Raw genomic sequence first — 18,579 nt, forward strand, 5'->3', positions numbered from 1 at the left:
GACGCCTCAGACACAGGAGTTGGAGCGGTTCTGTCCCAGATGTCAGCCTCCGACGGGAAACTCCATCCCTGCGCCTTCTTCTCTAGACGCTTCTCTTCTGCAGAACGAAACTACGACGTGGGAGATCGAGAGCTTCTGGCTGTCAAGCTGGCCTTGGAGGAATGGCGCCACTGGCTGGAGGGGACAGAGTTACCCATCATCATTTGGACCGACCACAAGAACCTCTCTTACATCCAGTCCGCCAAACGTCTGAACTCCCGCCAGAGTCGTTGGTCTCTGTTTTTCTCCCGTTTCAACTTCACCATCACTTATCGCCCTGGCTCTAAGAACACTAAGCCTGACGCCCTGTCCCGGCTATTCTCCTCCTCTGAAGACCCCGGAAACCCAGAAACCATTATCCCTGAGTCCTGCGTTGTTGGAGTTATCTCCTGGGAGCTAGAGAGACAGTTGCAGCAAGCACTGGTGGGCGAACCAGACCCTGGAGGCGGCCCCCCACGAAGACGCTATGTGCCCTCCACAGTCCGTTCCCAAGTTATCCGCTGGGGTCATTCTTCAAGGTTCTCTGGTCATCCTGGCTCTAGTCGCACAATCGCCCTTATCCGGCGGTATTACTGGTGGCCATCACTCAATAAAGATGTCTCTGAATTTGTTTCTGCCTGTCCTGTCTGTGCCAGAAATAAAGGCTCCAGCAAACCACCTACTGGTCTTCTCCAACCCTTACCCAGACCCAGCCGCCCCTGGTCTCACATTGCCTTAGATTTTATCACCGGTCTTCCTCCTTCCAACCACAAGACAGTTATCCTCTCCATCATTGACCGGTTCTCCAAGGCCTGCCACCTGGTGGCCCTGTCAGGACTCCCGTCTGCCCATCAGACAGCCCGGCTTCTAATCAGCCACGTCTTCAGGCTTCATGGACTCCCCACTGAGATTGTTTCTGACCGCGGTCCACAGTTCATCTCCAGAGTATGGCGTGACTTTTGTCAGAGTCTGGGAGCTGGGGTCTCGCTCTCATCAGGATTTCACCCACAGTCCAATGGGCAATGCGAGCGGCTCAACCAGGAAATCGAGAACACCCTCCACTGTCTCTGTTCCCAGAACCCCAACACCTGGAGTCAGCATCTCGCTTGGGTTGAATACGCGCATAATACCCACGTATCCGCGGCCACTGGTTTTTCCCCATTCGAAGCTTCTGTGGGTTACCAGCCATCTCTCCTCCCCACATCCTTCCCTGACTCTGTCCTCCCTTCTGTCAGATCACACCTCTCCCGTTGCCGTAGAATCTGGGACCAGACCCGAGCAGCCCTGGAACGTGCCTCCATCCGTGACAAGGCGTTTGCGGATCGCAAACGCCTTCCTGCACCCACCTATTTGCCTGGACAGGAGGTTTGGCTCTCCTCTAAGGACTTCCCACTAAAGGCTGTTTCCAGAAAGATGGCTCCCCGTTTTCTCGGTCCATTTAAGATTGACCGGGTTATCAGCCCATCAGCTGTCCGTCTCAAACTCCCTCCACATCTTCGTGTACACCCCACCTTCCATGTTTCCCAGATCAAGCCCATTTCCTCCAGCCGACTGTGCCCTCCTGCCGAGCCCCCTCCGCCCGCCCGGGTTGTGGATGGTCACCCGGCCTTCACAGTCCGCAAGATTGTTGCCTCTAGGCGCCGTGGTCGAGGCCACCAGTTCCTGGTGGATTGGGCGGGTTATGGCCCTGAGGAACGCTCCTGGGTTCCTCGCTCTTTTATTCTTGACCCTACTCTCATTTCTGAGTTCGAGTCCTCTTCGTCTGGACGGCCGCCAGGGGGCGTCCGTTAAAGGGGGGGTGCTGTCATACTCCCAGTCCTGGGTGCAGGCTGGGGTTTTGCTTTTCCTTTTTTCTCTCTCTGCAGGGCTGGATGGGCAGGTGCTCCTCATCAGCTGATTTCCACCCTTTTTAAGGAGCTGGAACCAGGAGGAGGGCGTCAGTTCCTTAATGCTTCAGCGTTGGTACAACTGATCCTGAACCAAGCCTTGAACCTAAGCCTTGCCTGAATCTAACCCTGTCCTCTCTGCTCCCTTCTCCTAGAACCCAGGATCCCAAGCCCTGGAACCATTCAGTCAGCCTCTAGGAAACTGTGAGGCTTCTGGTCTCAGAACCTTAAGACGCCCTCCTGCCTGAGCGCACCTGCCAGTCCACCCTCAGACACCACCATCCGATCTCGCCAACCGGACCTGCACCAATAGGCTGGATCACTGGACACCATCCTCCCAAACAGACGCCAAGCCGTCCTCTCTGTGAGTCTCATACATCCCTCACTCTTCCACCAGCACCGAACGGTTGCTCACCTGTAATCTAACCTCTTCCAGCCGTATCCTGACAACCCTGCCTGCCGGACTCCTCTCTGTACTTCCACAAACCTTCAATAAAACCTTTAACAGATCATTGCCTCCGTGATTGCTCCTATTCAGAGTCTGAAAACCTAAACATGACAACTTCAGCATATTTACACATTGTCTCTATGAAACTGTTAATGACTTAGGGTCTCTTTTTGATAAAAGACATGAATCTACGGTGCCCCTTTGATGACATGGTCAAAAAAAAATTTTTATTGTGGCCACGAAGTAGTATTTCGTGCGCACGAAGTAGTATTTCGTGGCCACGCAATAAGTTTATCGTGCGCACGAAATACTATTTCGTGGCCACGCAATAAGTTTAACGTGCGCACGAAATACTTATTAATACTATTAATATCATTCCTGGACAACTGGGTAAGCAAATCGAGCGCGCCTTCTCTAAGGTCTAAGGCGCGCTCGAATTGCTTACCCAGTCGGTCTCCGCCAGTCACGTGACATTTGTTGCTAAGACGCTATTTTAGGTGGAAAAGGCGTAGTCTAAACAACCGCAGCATAGCTAAACGAAGGACTAAAGGCCCGTTTACATAGCAGCCTGTCCAAGATAAGTCATTACAGTTAACATAAGCCTGAAAACAGGGGCGGATTTATTGATATTATTAATAAGTATTTCGTGCGCACGTTAAACTTATTGCGTGGCCACGAAGTAGTATTTCGTGCGCACGTTATACTTATTGCGTGGACGCGAAATACTACTTCGTGGCCACAATTAAACATTTTTTTTGACCATGTCATCAGAGGGGCTCCGTATGAATCAATATTATACAATGTATTTCTTCCTTCTTGCTTCCCTCTGGGCATCCTATTAATGTCTTTCCTAAGGGTCCTGTTGGCATATGACTTGGTGATGGACTCCTCCTAGTGGTCTGGTGCATTTCTGTTAAGAAAAGAGAGCTTTCACATTATTAACTTGCTTTTTTTCATGGTATGGTAGTTACAGGATTTCTGATTTTGCTTCTATTTTGTGTGAATGCAGAAATGTTCCCTTGCATTGGTTTTGTTGATTATTCCTACTATATATTTTCTGAATGCAACCTTTTTTATGCATCTTTTTTGTTGCTGTTTTGTGTTTGATTGTTTTGGAGTTGGCAAATTTCTTATATTTTGCTGTTTGTTTCACATTTACAATATTCTGCCTCTGATGCCCATTTGGACTTTGGACATGAAGAAAAAAACGTAATTTCCATTCATCTCTATCTTTAGAGCACACAATTAAACATTTTGGACTTGAAGGTAATAGGCACAATTCATAGCCAGGTCCTTCCACCACTATGTTTTACTATATGCATTGTGTTCTTTCTGTGATTGTTTCACATTTTGGAAGACATTCCAAACCCTACTTTATAGAGTAGACATGCAGAAGATAGATGTGATTGCTAACAGATGAACACAACCAAAATTTGGCCTTTTGGAAGCGGTTTTGCCTTTTCTTTTTATAGTATTAATTTGTTTAAAAAATGATTGCCTTTTTAATATTATTTTTCACTCATATTCCTCACGTACATGTTTCTGCTTTTCGAATGCCATTGGATTTGCAGTATATGAACTGCACCAATGTTTTAAATTTGCTGAATTGAATCTTCCAAACTAAACTGTAAGCAAGAACACATAAAAGAGCAAACGTCAGGAATATACTTTAAAAACCTGAACGCTGAAAATAAGTGAAACATTACCTTAGCATTTGATTTGTTTATGACATTGTGCCCATTGTGGACTTCTGTTAACTTCCTTTTTGAGTTTTCATTTAAATTTATATTTATGTCATTCTGTGTTTTCTTGGTAATTGCTTTCTTTTCCATTTTGTGTCATTCTAGATGTTTTTTAGTTATGTTTAAGCAGTGTTGTATTCTTTTAGTTACTCTCTATTGTCCCCTGGTGCCAGTCTCCTTTCCCCTAGTTCCCTTCTAGTTACATCTATCCAGACCTGCTCCCTATTACTGTAGCTGATAAGCCCATTATTTGTTCTGTCTCCCATATATACACCTCCAGTTCCTCATTGCTGGATTCTCTTCCCTACTTTATTTCTTGTGTTAGTTTCCCTGAGTGTGTTCTGGTTTTTGATTCCTGAGATTGTTGCCTGTTGTTTGGGGATTATTTTCTTCTGTACTATCAACATCTTTATTATATCTGCAAGAAATCACCTCTGCCTCTCCATCTCTGCATCTGGGTCCTCAACAAACGCCCACCAAACCTGACAGTTTAAGTATGCTTACATTTTTATAACCAGGTTATTGCAAGATTAACTTTTATGAATGTTTTCCTGTAATAATCATATTTTACACTTGAACTGTAAAGGATAAATGTCATTATATTTATACAAAGTTTCTTCTTTTTCCTCCTTCCTTTAACCCTACGTTTTTAGAGGTGCTTATGAAACTTTTAAAGCAGCTGTTTAAAAATCTATTTAAGAACCATTTTACAAGAATCAATAATCTTTGCCACCTGAGCTTAAGCTTTTGTTACGTTATATTGTTCACATGGCTTACCCTATCCTCTAATGATGAGGCCACTGTTTTAAAAGATTATTAGAAAAAGACGACCTCTTATCTTGCCATTTTGCACCATTGATAGAGCTTTCAGCTCTTACCGATACAACAATTCAGTACTCAAAGTAATATGCTTGATGTTTAGCTGAGAGCTGGGAGGGCATGTTCTAAAAGAAAATGGCAATAATTGGACAGGCTGATTGCTGGACCAATCTCACCACTATCATTTCTGTTACACACCTGTTATCCCTTTGCACAATTTAAAAAATGCAATTAACAAAATTGTTGCTTCTCCCAGAGACCAACAATTTTCCTAAATCAATCGGTCAATTACAAAGTCTTCAGGTTGACCCCATCGGCTAATGGCTTTTGGATGGTAGCCAGAATCTGATTTTGTTTTAACAGTGCCTAATGGGTTGTCAACCCATACATTATGAATGCAGACCAACAGCACACACACGCCATTCCATTGGACTATTAGGCTTCAGTTCTATTCATTGATTTCACTTCTTACTTTAAGCCAACGATTTCACCCTCCTTTTTATGCATGCTGTTCAATCAGTTAAATACTCCATTGTTAGAAGAGCACTGGAGATGCATTTGAAGTGCAGAGATTCTGACTGCAGTCTTATTAAATTGCTTTGTGCAATGAATCAAAATGAGCAATGGCATTGTCATGGTTTTGTTCTGTCCACCTGAGAGGATGAGGAGCAGTAGAGCTGGGCTTTTGGGGTTGGCTTTGTTTCAGCTTAGCCATGTTTTGAATTCTAAGTGGTTCCAAAAAAGATTAGATCCTGTTTTCAGCCCTTGAGTCATATAGGGCACTTTAATTTTTTTCTTCTTACCTGTATAAACCGTTTTATTATAAATTACTAGGCTATGCATATATTTTCACTACTTAAGAATAGAATATAGCTTGTCTCATAATGTGAGGAAAAGCTATCACAGGTAGATCTATGTGAGACATCTGCTGCTCTGAAAATGGTGAAATCAGTGTGTTGCCACCATGTCGCTCTCCATCTACACTCTCTGCAGTATCTCACCGTCTGAATCTTCCGCCATTCCCTTGCCCTCTTTTTTTTCCATGATCTTAGACAGCCTTCTCCATCAGAAGCTCACATCTTTATATCAGTCCAATTTTCACACGGTGGGATGGAAATTGAGTGGGAGGACTGGGTTGCAGGATAAGATGGAGGTCTCTGAGTGGTCAAAAATAGAATCCAATTTCCAAAAAAAAAAAAAAAAACACAACACCATCCTCTTTTCTTCATCTTCAGTGAGTCTCACCTATATGTCTGAAAACCAAAAAGGTGGCCACCATGGACCAACCCATCTCCAGGTTTTCATATTTAACTTTTAAACTTTTAAAGCTATAGATAAATGTGGGGAGGACATGGCGTACAACTCAAAACGTTTCTTTGAACAACTAAACAATTTCTGGAATACAAATAATAAAGTAGTGCCTTGAGCAGTTCAGGCTGTTATTGTTTTTGCATATTTTCGTTTTAATAAACTGAAGCCGTAGTTTGGACATAGAAGAAGTCACAGATAGTCTCACTAGAGATCCGCTTTGATGCGTGTATAATGCTTAAAGGAGCCTTTTTGCTGCAGTCATAGTCATTCCTCTGTCACAGAGGAGCTCATTCCATGTCTCTGTGGAAAGAGCAATGTAGCTATGCCACACAAAGCTACGTCTTTATAAACTGTCAGGCATGTGAGAGTGTTGGCACGAATGTAGAGGATATACTATTTGATGATGCTTAACAGATGAAATACAAATGGTATGAATAGATTTCATTTGAGTTCCTTCTGCTTAGATCCAAAGCTATTTGGTTGCACGTGATGTGCATGGAATCAGAAAAAGGAGCTTTCTGATTCCGGGGGCGGTGGGGGGAGTGTTTGTATCACAAACCCCAAGAGTGTCAAAAAAGCAGACATCTTCGGAAATATCTGGCCAGGAAGTCAGGAGTCATCTACTTATTTTGGAGGATGAACAATAAAAACCCTCCAGTGCTGTAATCTACTTGACTGACAGCAGCGTACAATGCATAGCATCGTTCTGAACTCCAAACCAAGAAAACGCTCGATGAAGGCAATGAAATTCATGAGAGGAGATCGCAGACGGAAAAGAGAGGTGAGAGGAATCTGCTCAAATGCTGAGAGATAAGAGAGAGGAAGAAAGATGAAAGCCTGCAAAGTCAGGTAAAAAAAAAAAAATCCCCACTGGATCTGAAATTTTCTTCTGACTACATGTTTTTGAGGTAGATCCTCAGTCATTTGGGGTCTGCCTTACTGTGACTTCTTATTACTGTTTCCACTCTGAGCTGCATTCTTCTGCCTGTGAATGAACATATTTTTTTTTTCTATTTGTTGAAGTCCATGTGGTAGGGAATAAAATATCTCAGCTGTTAAAAACGATAAAAGACGATGTGCACATTTGTTTTCCACACACATAAAACTGTATGTAACACTTTCTCTCCACCTTTTTTTAACCAGCTGGCAAACCTACTTTGAATAAATAAACACAGATTTACTGGTTTTATCCACAGTTCTCCTGATTTACTTATTCTAGGTGATTTACTTACACCTCAATCTTATTTGAATTTGAATTAGATAAGAACACAAAGTGCTAAATAGCTGTAAAGTAGTCTCAACATACTGTTTTATTAACCTGTATTTGTGCTCAGTCCAGTGCTCTCTGCCAACCTCTGTTTAAAAATAAAAATCTGTGTTAAAATAAAATAATAAATAAATAAAATAACATGCAAAAGTTATAATAACGCAGCATCTTGTGTTGATCTACCAAATAAAGTCCACATGAAAACTAGAGGATTAAATGCATAAATATTCAAAACTAAATCAATGTACCAACAATTAATCATGCACTTAATAATATGATTTGAGCATCTTGTACCATTACCGGTACATTGTCAGAGGTTAAATTCAAGACAATGCTAATGTGCAAGGCTATGCTTTTTTCTTGATATTTGTTTCAAAGCGTCTCTTGAAACTGCCATTTCCTAAAGATGCAAAATACACAAGGACACTGCAAGAAGCAGGCAATGTTTTAAATTTGCTAAATTTCATAGGGACAAACTTGAAAACCTGTGCTTGTGTGAGGACTATTGAGGACACAGCTCTATATATCGCTCCATATGTTAGAAATTTTTCAGTTCTGGCTTCTTTTGATGCTCAGGGCATGGCACATCCAATCAGTGACATTACCATAAACTAGATATTTTGTCAAGGATAATAAAAAGGTTTAGTTCAGAGGCAAAGAAATGCGGCCTCATGGCTGGAGGCACTTTTTCCTCTAAAAAAGATATTATATTGTAGGAGTGTGAAACCAAATGATGTTTTTTTTTTTTCAAGTGCTGCACAATCAAGCTGAAATTCGAGTGCTCTGAAGCAGAATGTAGGTAAAGTCCGTTTACAGATTTTTATCTCCAATATGAAAAGCAACATATGCACTCCTTAAAAACCATTTAATTTATATATGTTTCGTTTTAAAACAAAAACAATGGATTCATTCATGTAATGAAAAAAATTCTGACACAGAAGAGTTAAATCCATTTTTAAAGTATATTTTACTGTGATGAGGTGGAAACAATGCAATTAAAGACTAACATCCAGTCTCTGCCATCATATATGGGTGTGAATCAGGAACCGAATGTCATTTTTGCAGACGTTTCAATTTTTTCCAAAAGCTTTTTGCTTAACCTTGATCCCAACAATCATTGTAAACTCATTGTCAGGACCACTGATCTGGAAAACAAAGAAAAAGGACATTTATAATACCACTTCTATTCCGTTAGCATATCATGCAAATAAACTCTGAATAGTGTCTGTAGAATGATAAAAAGTATCTATAAAATCTGTGCTTTGACATGAAGAATTATGTGCACTTACAAATTAGCATGTGTATGCAGTCCCTGCCACTGGGAAGACAGCTATTTTTACACCTGTTGTCAAATCTTCTGGCCTCTCATCTTCGACCTCATCACACCTGCAGCTCATGCCTCGTCTTCGTATTTGCTGTGAGAGGAAGCAGTGAGACTCTCTTCAATACACACTTGTCAGTCACCATGAGCGACAGGGGAGATAAACATTCCATTGACCATTTTGTTATGTGCAGGTCGTCTGTGGGTCATAGTAACTCTGAGTTCGTGCTCTCTTTTATTGCTTACAAGTCGTAATTCACCCTGTTTAAGCTGAGAAATAAAAGAGTAAAAAAAGTGGGAAGCTGTCAATCGGTATGACACATGGCACTGGCTAGGAGGTATGTATTATTAAATCGCTCTGCTTGACTTCGTGAAACAAGGCAGTGGTGTTTGGGAATACTGAGCTACCAGACTGAGGATTAGAAACCTCTGCACTGGGAGATACAGCAATAAAAATCCAATATAACAACAGTGTGTAGGACTTTAGTGAATAACTTTGTTAATTTGCACAGATGCAGTTGGTGCTGGTGCCCTGAATAACCTCAGGTCATACAGAAGAGGTTGTAAATGAACCTACTCCCAAAGGGAAGTAATAAACACAGATATCAGTGCAGGCAGCAGGAAAGCAAACCTTAGGGGGAAAAAAAAAGATCTACCCTTAAAGTAAACAACCCAAGTCTTGTCCAAATTCATTCACATGGCCACATTGAGATAAATTAAATAAAATCTTTATTGTTCTCTAAGTACTTGTTTTATAAGGTCTCGGACTGACTTGTAACCTTGTTAAAGGGTTTTTTGGAGTTCTTAAGGGGTTTTCTTAAGATTTTGGGACAATTCTATTATATCTGTTGCAGATGAAGCACCTAACAAGTAATGGAGCATAATATATCAGATTATGGATCCTCCTGAGGCTGCTACTTAGAACAACAATCCGGTTTGAGGTATTGTACTAGCACAGCACTGGTCCTGATGTAGAGCAACCATGGTCTTCATCTAACTAAATATAATTGGGATATCTAGATCAGAATACCAGGATGGGTCTAAATATAAATTTGGGTAATTAATGTTTTAGACAGTGGGCACAGTGCGTAGCACTGCTGCCTTGCAGCAAGGAGGTTGCAGGATCGATTCCCGGCCTGGGGTCTTTCTGCATGGAGTTTGTGTAGTCTCCCTGAACATGCATGGGTTCTCTTCGGGTACTCCGGCTTCCTCCCACAGTCCAAAAACATGACTGTTAGGTTAATTGGCTTCTCTAAATTCTTCTTAGGTGTGTGTGTCAATGGCTGTTTGTCCTGTTTGTCTCTGTATTGCCCTGTGATGGACTGGCCACCTGTCCAGGGGAACTGAATAAGTTTTAAGTGAGATGAAAGCTGAAGTTGCAAAGAAAAGCAAAGGAAAAAGAAAACTAATTCTCATTATGCAGATTATAATACAATGCAACATTAGGGATGTTTACATGTAAATTTACCATCAGATTTAAATTTATTTGGATTCACAAATAAATTAATTGTAGTATTTATATGAACATAAGTAATGTGAATAAATCGCTCAATCAGACTAAAAAAATCATGTAAATATGTCAGTCGGAATATTCTGACATAGCAACCTGCCACTCAAAGTGTAAATACATCACAATGACATGAGGTACACATATCATCTGTGAATAACATGATGCTAAGCAGCATTTACACTCAGGCCAGTCGGATTGTCATTCTGCATTAACCATCCCTCTCAGTAAGATAACAGTTTTATTATTCTGCCAAATCAGATCAGAATATTAGGAATGGCATGTTAAAATGGCATGTTTTAGCCAGGTTTAATCAGATGTGAGGTATAATTGGTTAATAACAAGCCTTCCACATTTTTATTTCAAATATCTTACCATTATATATTAAAAAAACAACAAAAAAACCCTCTCCCTTGCCCACCATGGACGGTCTCCGTTTGTTTTTTTCTCCAAGCTCGGGTTCTCTTCCAGAGGCCTGGGAGCTTTAGTTCCTAGAACTGCACTTCTCTGGCCTGAGATGTCTGATGTATTTCCAAGGATCTGCTGTAACCACTTCTCAAGTTTGGGGGTTCACTGCCCCGAGTGCCCAAATGACCACGAGCACCACTGATGCCTTGACCTTCCAGGTTTTCTCCAGCTATTCTCTGGGTCCCCTGGTATTTATCTAGTTTCTTGTGTTTTTTCTTTTTCCTGATATTGCAGTCACTTGCTATTGCTATGTCAACCAAAATGGCTTTCCTCTGGTTTGCCATTACCATTCAGTCCGTCTGTATCTGGAAGTCCCACAGGATATTGGCTCGGTCATTTTCTACAATCTTTGGAGGTGTTTCCCTCTTTGACCTTGGGGTTTTCAGCCCATACTCTGCACAGATGTTCCTATACATATACTATTCCAGACACTTGGTTATGGCACTCTATGTAAGCTTTCACTTCCATATATAAATTGGACAGTTGAAAGTTGTCTGTGAAAGGCAAGCAAATACTGTAATGCTGAAGATTGATGTGGCAGAAAATCAAATACAAATCACAGTGCAGTCATTGGCCTTTTAGCTTTTGTTGGCAGGCTACACATAGCTATTCAAACAAACAGTCTTTGCTACCACCCAGGTGGCCTCCAGGGTGATACATACAATTAAAAGGCTGTTTACTCCTTAAAGTACTGTGAAGAGTGCCAACATTCAAATTTTCATATCTTTTCTTTTTTTCAATTATTTTTCAATTTCCACATTTTGATATCTGTAAGTACAGTAACTCCAAACCACCCTTGGTGGACTTGTTCAAGGATTTACAATGGCCTACCATATTTGTTGTTAGATAAACACTCAACCCATCTTTTTTATCCACTTAATCCTTACGGGGTTGCAGTTACCAGTCTCTGACACACATCAGCACATCAAAGAAAAGAAACAATTCTTTTTCACATTCAAAAAATCAAACTCACATGAATTAGGAGTTTGATACCAGAATTAAACTTAATATCTTAAAATTAATATCCATATTTTGTTAAAGAAAGCTGAATTACAAAACATTTTAATCAAGTATAATTTTTTTTTTATCTGCTTTGAAAGTTTTATTTGTTAACATTTAAATTCTCCTTCTTTAATTCAGTTTGAATTGTTGATTTTAATTTAGTGTAGAGAAAGTCTTAGGAGTACTGTGTCATGAACATGGTGTAAGGACAAGTAGTTCCACAAATCTGGACCAAGAGTGAGAAATGGAAAAACATTTTAAAGATCTGGTACTGACTGCACAAATCTGGATTTGATTCATTTGCTCCAAACTTGAGTCATATTTCATGACCCCACTGGCCACAGGAGTAGCAATTAAATACCTATTAAAGTGCAGAATTTGTAATCATGAAAATTAGTTCACTTATTTGAAACATGTCAATTTTGAAACATTTTTTTTTTTTCAATTACAAATCTTTATTTTCTTTTGTTTACCCCCATCAAGTCATCCACAACTTTATGTCACTACTGGTAAAAAAAAAAAAAAAAAAAAGACGAAGAAGATGATAGGAAGTTCAAAGGATGATGCACTATTGTGGGGGAAAAAATTATGTGTGATTTAAAAAAAATATTTTTCATTTAATGGAAATATCACTATTGCGAAATATTGTTTTGTCTGCATTAGCTGAATAATAAAGTTTTGCTTACATTTCTAATGGAAACACAGCTACTGTACATCTGAGGGATGATTTGCCAACTAGTGCAGTACTGGAAGTGGCAATGATTCCCTCATAAATTATCATTCATTCTTGCTTTCAACAAGTCAACATTTGTTAACTTCAAGGCCACAGAGTAAGAACTGCGGCTAATGAGTGATTCACCAACTGCAGCAGTGCTGATTTACCTACATCCGTACCGCACAAATGAACTAAAATAGGGTCAAAGTGATTTACTGTAGGGCTTTCATTTGTTACAGACTTATTTGCTGCCATAATCTGGAAGTAGATCTCATGAATATTTTTTTTTATCAAACCCTTGTATAGAGAGTCTTACGCTATTCTCCCTTTCCCTGTCCTATTTGATTGATATCCAGATTCTAGATCTTAAAAATAAGGTAAGCAACTAGTTTGTACAGTACACTCTGCAAACTTCTTTGCTTCAGCAGGCAGTGCATGGTAACTTTTTGGTATTGTTTTGTGTTTGAGATCCCCTGCAACATACCCCCCTATTGAAAAGGACGTGCTTTTTTATTTTTTATTTTTTTGGTTTTGTTTATCTGGTGCATTTTGCAACTCCTTATTTATAATCCTTGACAAACCGCCCCGAAGTCTTAAAAAGTCTGTTTGGTCTTCATTATCTATTTTAACTGCTGCATAACAGAAAAGGCAGTTGTATGAATTTAATGATTGGGTGAACAAATGCTTTGATCAAATATATTCAACTAATTTAAGGGATGCAGTACACTCCAAATACTACTACTACTATCATATACACTATAATCTGAATAAAACTGCAATGGATTTCATGATTTTAAATTCATAGAAAACAAAGCTTAGGGTATTAAACACCTAGAAACATTTAACACTTTCAAATCAGAATTTCAAAACTCATTCTCAGGATATTTTGGGTTTAAAATAAGAAAGAAAAAAAAAAGAAAATTGCTTTCTCACTAAACATTCTGAAATGTAATTTTTTTTTATGAATAAACAGTGTTTTAATAATTTGTTTAGATATTTTCTTTAATTATCTTATCTCAACCCCTCAGATTTATCTGGTCAAAAAGAGCCTAAAATGTACGGAAGAGGATTAGGGCCACCGGGAAAAAAAAAAAAAAGTTAACTGATTTTTTTTATTTTATTTCAGTATAGTATGGGAAAAAAGTCAGAATTCTGACTTTAATGTCAGAATTCTGACTTTAATCTCAGAATTCTGACTTTTTTCCCATGTTAAACTGAAATAAAATTTAAAAATCAGTTTACTTTTTTTTTTTTTTCAGTGGCCCTAATCCTCTTCCGTAAAAATGCATCTCACTAGTAGAAAAAGCATAATCCTTCAACCACACTTAACATTAAGACACAGCAGGTTGAGTGAATAGCAGTCATGCACACAAATATATTTTAGTACTGTTGCATTGGTGGTCTAGTTAAAGACTGGGGCACTGTGTTTACAGAATGCATCAGTGAATCAAGACCACTATTGCTGATGAAGATTCTCAGCATACAGGTCATAGTCATTCAAAAAAAAAAAAAAAAAATTAAAACAATGCACTAGACTTTGTTTCCAAGCTGAAGATGTTTCAAACAACTCTCTCTAACAACCCCTCTTTAAGACTCTTAGACGGGTATGGGGCATTGCAGGCTAACAAAAGAAGCCCTTTGGAGCCCTTTGTCCATTACAATTTGCATGTTTAAAAAAAAAACAAAAAAAAACAAGGTTTCGATGTTCTACTTCATAAAACTCAACGCTTTTCCTTCAGACTTGGAAACAAAGTCCAGTGGATTGTTTTTTATTTTCTTTTTTTGGCAATACTATCATTGCATTTCATTTATATATTTTAAATGAAACTACAGGTTTTGTTTTTCTTTTATATATTAAACTTCCCAGCTTTTCTTGACTCAAGCATTTCTGTTTTTCTTGACAAGTTATGAAGTGTATTTTAGTGTCTGGAGTGCAGAGTGTTGTTATGCGCATATAAGAACAACAGTGGTCCTCCAAGGCATAGCATGGTGTGAATTTAGTTTCAGCCAAACACATGAAGAAAAGAAAAATCCATAAGCTCACATCCACTAAATCATATTTGTTCTAAAACTAAATGTACAGCAATCAAAACCTTGACACTGTCTTGCTATCTTTGCTTCACAAGTCTGTTGAGGATTCAGGAATTTCTCTCCACAGGTCAGCCTAGTATACCTATCGACTTCTTTGTTCTGTTACAGATAAAACTTGCTGAATAATGATGCACCTGTTGTTTGTATATCAAGACATATATCGTTTTTATTAAATCATAACTAGGGTCCCCTTCAATCTTGAATGATTGATTCTTGATATTTTTTTTTTTATTCTCAAAGACTAGAAATTAGTTGTTTTACTTTGGCCAGTTAGGAATAATTTTTTTTATTTTTTTGGATAAATGCCACAAGAATTTGTTGCAAATTTTGTTATTACTTCTATTATAGTCAGAAGTCTCGATATGCAAAAAAATATGCTTTTCAACAACCTCTTAAAAGCCCAGATGATTATGTCATGAATACCACCAAGTTTAGTAAAAAGTTAGCCTGACGTAGTCCGACTCAATTCTAGTCAGAATATGAGTCTGATACTGCTCCATAGAGCTGTGATTATGGGGTGTGTTTCGAACGAACCAGGAAAAAAAAAAATGCCTCTGAACTCAATTGGATAGACCTACAACCAATAAGAGCAACGGAGTGCGTGACGTATGTTAAGCGACCAAGAGAGCCAGCTGATAAATTCAACTTTTGCCAAATCCTTTCTTTTCAACAAATGCCTTGATCGCGTTTCTCTGTTCCTCTTTTAAAATTAATTTGCTGTCGATATCTTCTAGAACAGACCTAATAGCAGAATCTATACACCTCAACTCTCCAGCGGCAGCCATTGTTGTTGTCACCCAAGCGCGCTTTGGTCACGTGGTTGATTACGTTACTGTTGATCATCTGTCCGTCATCGTATAAAGCCCGCCCTGACAATTTGATTGGCCCGCCAGATGTTGTGCGAGCATACTCCCGCTACTATTGAGCAATGCCAGACCGAACTTCCCGACCTCAAACCTTGTGGGCGGGACTAAGTTCGGAATGGCACCCAGGCTAGTAAAAAGTGACTTAAGGACAACAAGGTTGCTGAAGTTAAAAACATTTAGTACAAATATTTTGGAAGGGCTCAATTGAAAAGACAACCCAAACACAGTTCTAACAGTTTTGTGTAGAAAAAATCATGGGCTAATATTGCTGTGAAATTATTGTTAGAAGCTTGTTCAAGAATACGGAAAGCCACAGAGCAGGTCACACAATTTAAATGTAAATCACTCCACTATAAAAATATTTTATTTGAAAACATTGTACTTGAATTGTGCTTAATCAGTTGTGTTAAAAAAAAACACAAATGAAGGTGTTGCATTACAGCTGCATAACCAAAGCCAAGCCTTCAGAACAAACACATTTAATACTGTGTAGCTGACTCTGTTTCACCTGTGAGTTATTTCTAGGCTTCTGGTCACATGCTTTCTTCTCCAACCTTCAGCTACACGAGCTGTTCTGGGGCTGGAGCTTCCAAAATAGATGAAACATTCAATTAGCTGTGATACAAACAAGGAAATTAGTATAACAGCTGCGTTATCAAAGCTCTACTTACAACGTGAGTCTGATGTTTCACTTTGTTGGTTGGTGAAAAGTAAAAGGCAGTCCTGTGCCAGAGCAAGACAGACTGTACAGAAAGTATAGCTGCAGTCTCCTGAACACAAGCCAGAGCACAGGTCCACACACATCTGGCAACAGATGTCACAGCAGCGGTCAGAGCAATATCTCCAATCCTCACACATACAAGCACAGCCACAAGCAGGTCTGCATTCCTCTTTGCTTTGAAGGCAGCAGTTGTAAGGCTTGCAAGACTGTAACCCCATGGGAGAGCCTGCTTGGGTGTTGAAAAAGAGCACCAGGAGATGAGATATTGGAAGAAATCACTGTCTGGAAAAATGGCCTCCTTTTCAAGTCTTCGGAATGGAAAAATGTACAAAAAGGAACTCTGTGAAGAAAAGAGATGCTGATAATTGGCTGTCAGCCTGTCATGAACATTGGGTGAGCTTTTCTATTTCAAGCTGCATCCAAAGTTCTTGCCATCCTCAGTGTTTGTTCTATGAACAGCCTGACCAACTTTCAAATGCACCAGCTGATATCAGACTTTGCCACCCCGAGGCCTTTCAGTCATCATCTCTGACGTTTGCCAGATGAGGGATGAACAGAGAAGAAATCACTCCTTTGAAACAGCATGACATTTTTAAATGCAACTATAAACAGACATATTCTCTGTTCTTGCAAAGTGAAAATGTTTGCGACCGGAACAGAAATGCTTTTCTGTTATGAGCATAAAATTGCACAGAGAGGCTCTCTCTTATGCTTGGTTGTCATGGGACCTACAAGATAGAGACAGTGGTAAAACAAGGATTATGAACCATGCAGAAAAAACGAGGAAACAATTATTTGATTACAACTACAGAAACAACCTTGTTAGTCCAGGAAAATGAAAGAAGACGGCAACAGTTTCACAAATGCGTGCTATAATAAAAAGGACAAAGCAATTATTGGGGTAATGATGCTCCTTTATCAAGGATGGTTTATAAAGAAGAGACTGTCAGGCTCTTTTTTTTTAAAGCTTACCTATTTTTTCCCCAATGACTGATGCCAAATCAAAGCTTTGTAAACACTCAAAAAGAGACACTTCAATGTCACACCGATACCAGCTTAAACCGCATCAATCAAGAACCAATCAGTGATGTCACAACACATAGACACCCAGTTTGTGGCAATCATGTGAAGACAACTAAAAGCAACTAAAATGTATAAACCCCATTTGTCAGGAGGGAAGAAATTTAAGAAAGTTTTGGATTTCAATGATATTATTAAAAAAACTGAAATAAGGTGGAATTTAAGTGGAAGCTGTGCTGCAAGCTGCATGGTGGGAATACAAATGAAGATTCATAAAAACTGATTCATATTTTTGCTTTTGGAAATTACTGTGTCAAAATGCTTTGTTCAGCTTTTACAACATTCCCATTTGGGGCTGGGACACTAAAAATCCTCCAATTTGCCTTGTAGGTTACTGTACTCCCAGTGGTCATTTTCAAATAAGTTAGTACTGCTAATCAAAAAGGAGCAGAAATCAAACTACAGTACTACTGCATCTAACCTCAAAGAAAAAAAAAAGCAATATTAAGCTATTACACTGAAAACCGCTTTAGACTGACTAAAAGTTATTTGGCTGAAGTCAGTCCAGCTGTAGCATAGGTTCTCTTCACTAACCTTTTTTAGAAACTCTTCTTCTGTGCACTCTGCTGCAAAAACATATTGATATCTCATTAGATACAGACGTCCCTACCCAGTAACATCAATGGTTAAATATTTCACCTTAATGTTAAGGAAACAAATGCAAACTGTTTGTCTTCGTCTGAGGATATGGCAAAAAGGAGAAGTTTAATCAGAATCAATGTAGCTGTACAATTTGTAAACATCACCTACAGTTCCATGCTAAGCGAGGACTTGGGCCAGTGAAAGTAAAACATAAGCAACAATACATAATTTCCATAATATTGTTAGGCACTTTTAACAATCAGAGCAGGTCTGTTGCAAAAACAAACACTTCTACTTTGCCACGGGTGATTGCCCCTTGTTATTACACTGAAGCTGTTACAGTAAGCAGGTGCCTGTAATGGGATCCCGGCTCAGCATGGCTCTGATTAGAATGGCATTTTCTTTGTTTCATTTTTTTCTTAAATATACAACAAAAAAACCCCAACAAAATTCCAAAATGAATAGAGGTACTGCTAAAAAAGAAATCCAATAAATATTAGATGTCACATTTTGTTTGTTTAGCTGTTTTAGAATAGAGTGACTTAACGAAGTATGTGCTAATCATATAATAATAATAAAAAAAAAACGGCTTAACACAACCAAAATATACATTGAGGACATATAAGCTATGGACATATGGAGAAAGCAGAATCTTTCTTTTTTGTTTGTGTTCGCTTCTTTGTTTGTTTTGCAGCTCCCTGCTCTCCATATACATTTTAATAAGGATAAATAGCT

The 18,579-nt window shown here is 39.2% G+C and overlaps 1 long non-coding RNA gene across 1 annotated transcript; it reads right to left on the minus strand.

Annotated features, from left to right (window-relative positions):
* Positions 1-8,434: 8,434 nt before the first annotated feature.
* Positions 8,435-16,667, minus strand: LOC119794873. Its single transcript, XR_005282268.1, has 4 exons — positions 16,133-16,667; positions 15,970-16,047; positions 8,781-8,906; positions 8,435-8,636 (listed from the first exon to the last, which is right to left on the minus strand). It is a non-coding gene; the product is annotated as an uncharacterized LOC119794873 (long non-coding RNA).
* Between the last annotated feature and the right edge of the window lie 1,912 nt (positions 16,668-18,579).

This window comes from Cyprinodon tularosa, unplaced genomic scaffold, assembly GCF_016077235.1.
Source record: "Cyprinodon tularosa strain WSP-4 unplaced genomic scaffold, ASM1607723v1 ctg495, whole genome shotgun sequence".
Classification (NCBI taxonomy): Eukaryota; Metazoa; Chordata; class Actinopteri; order Cyprinodontiformes; family Cyprinodontidae; genus Cyprinodon; species Cyprinodon tularosa.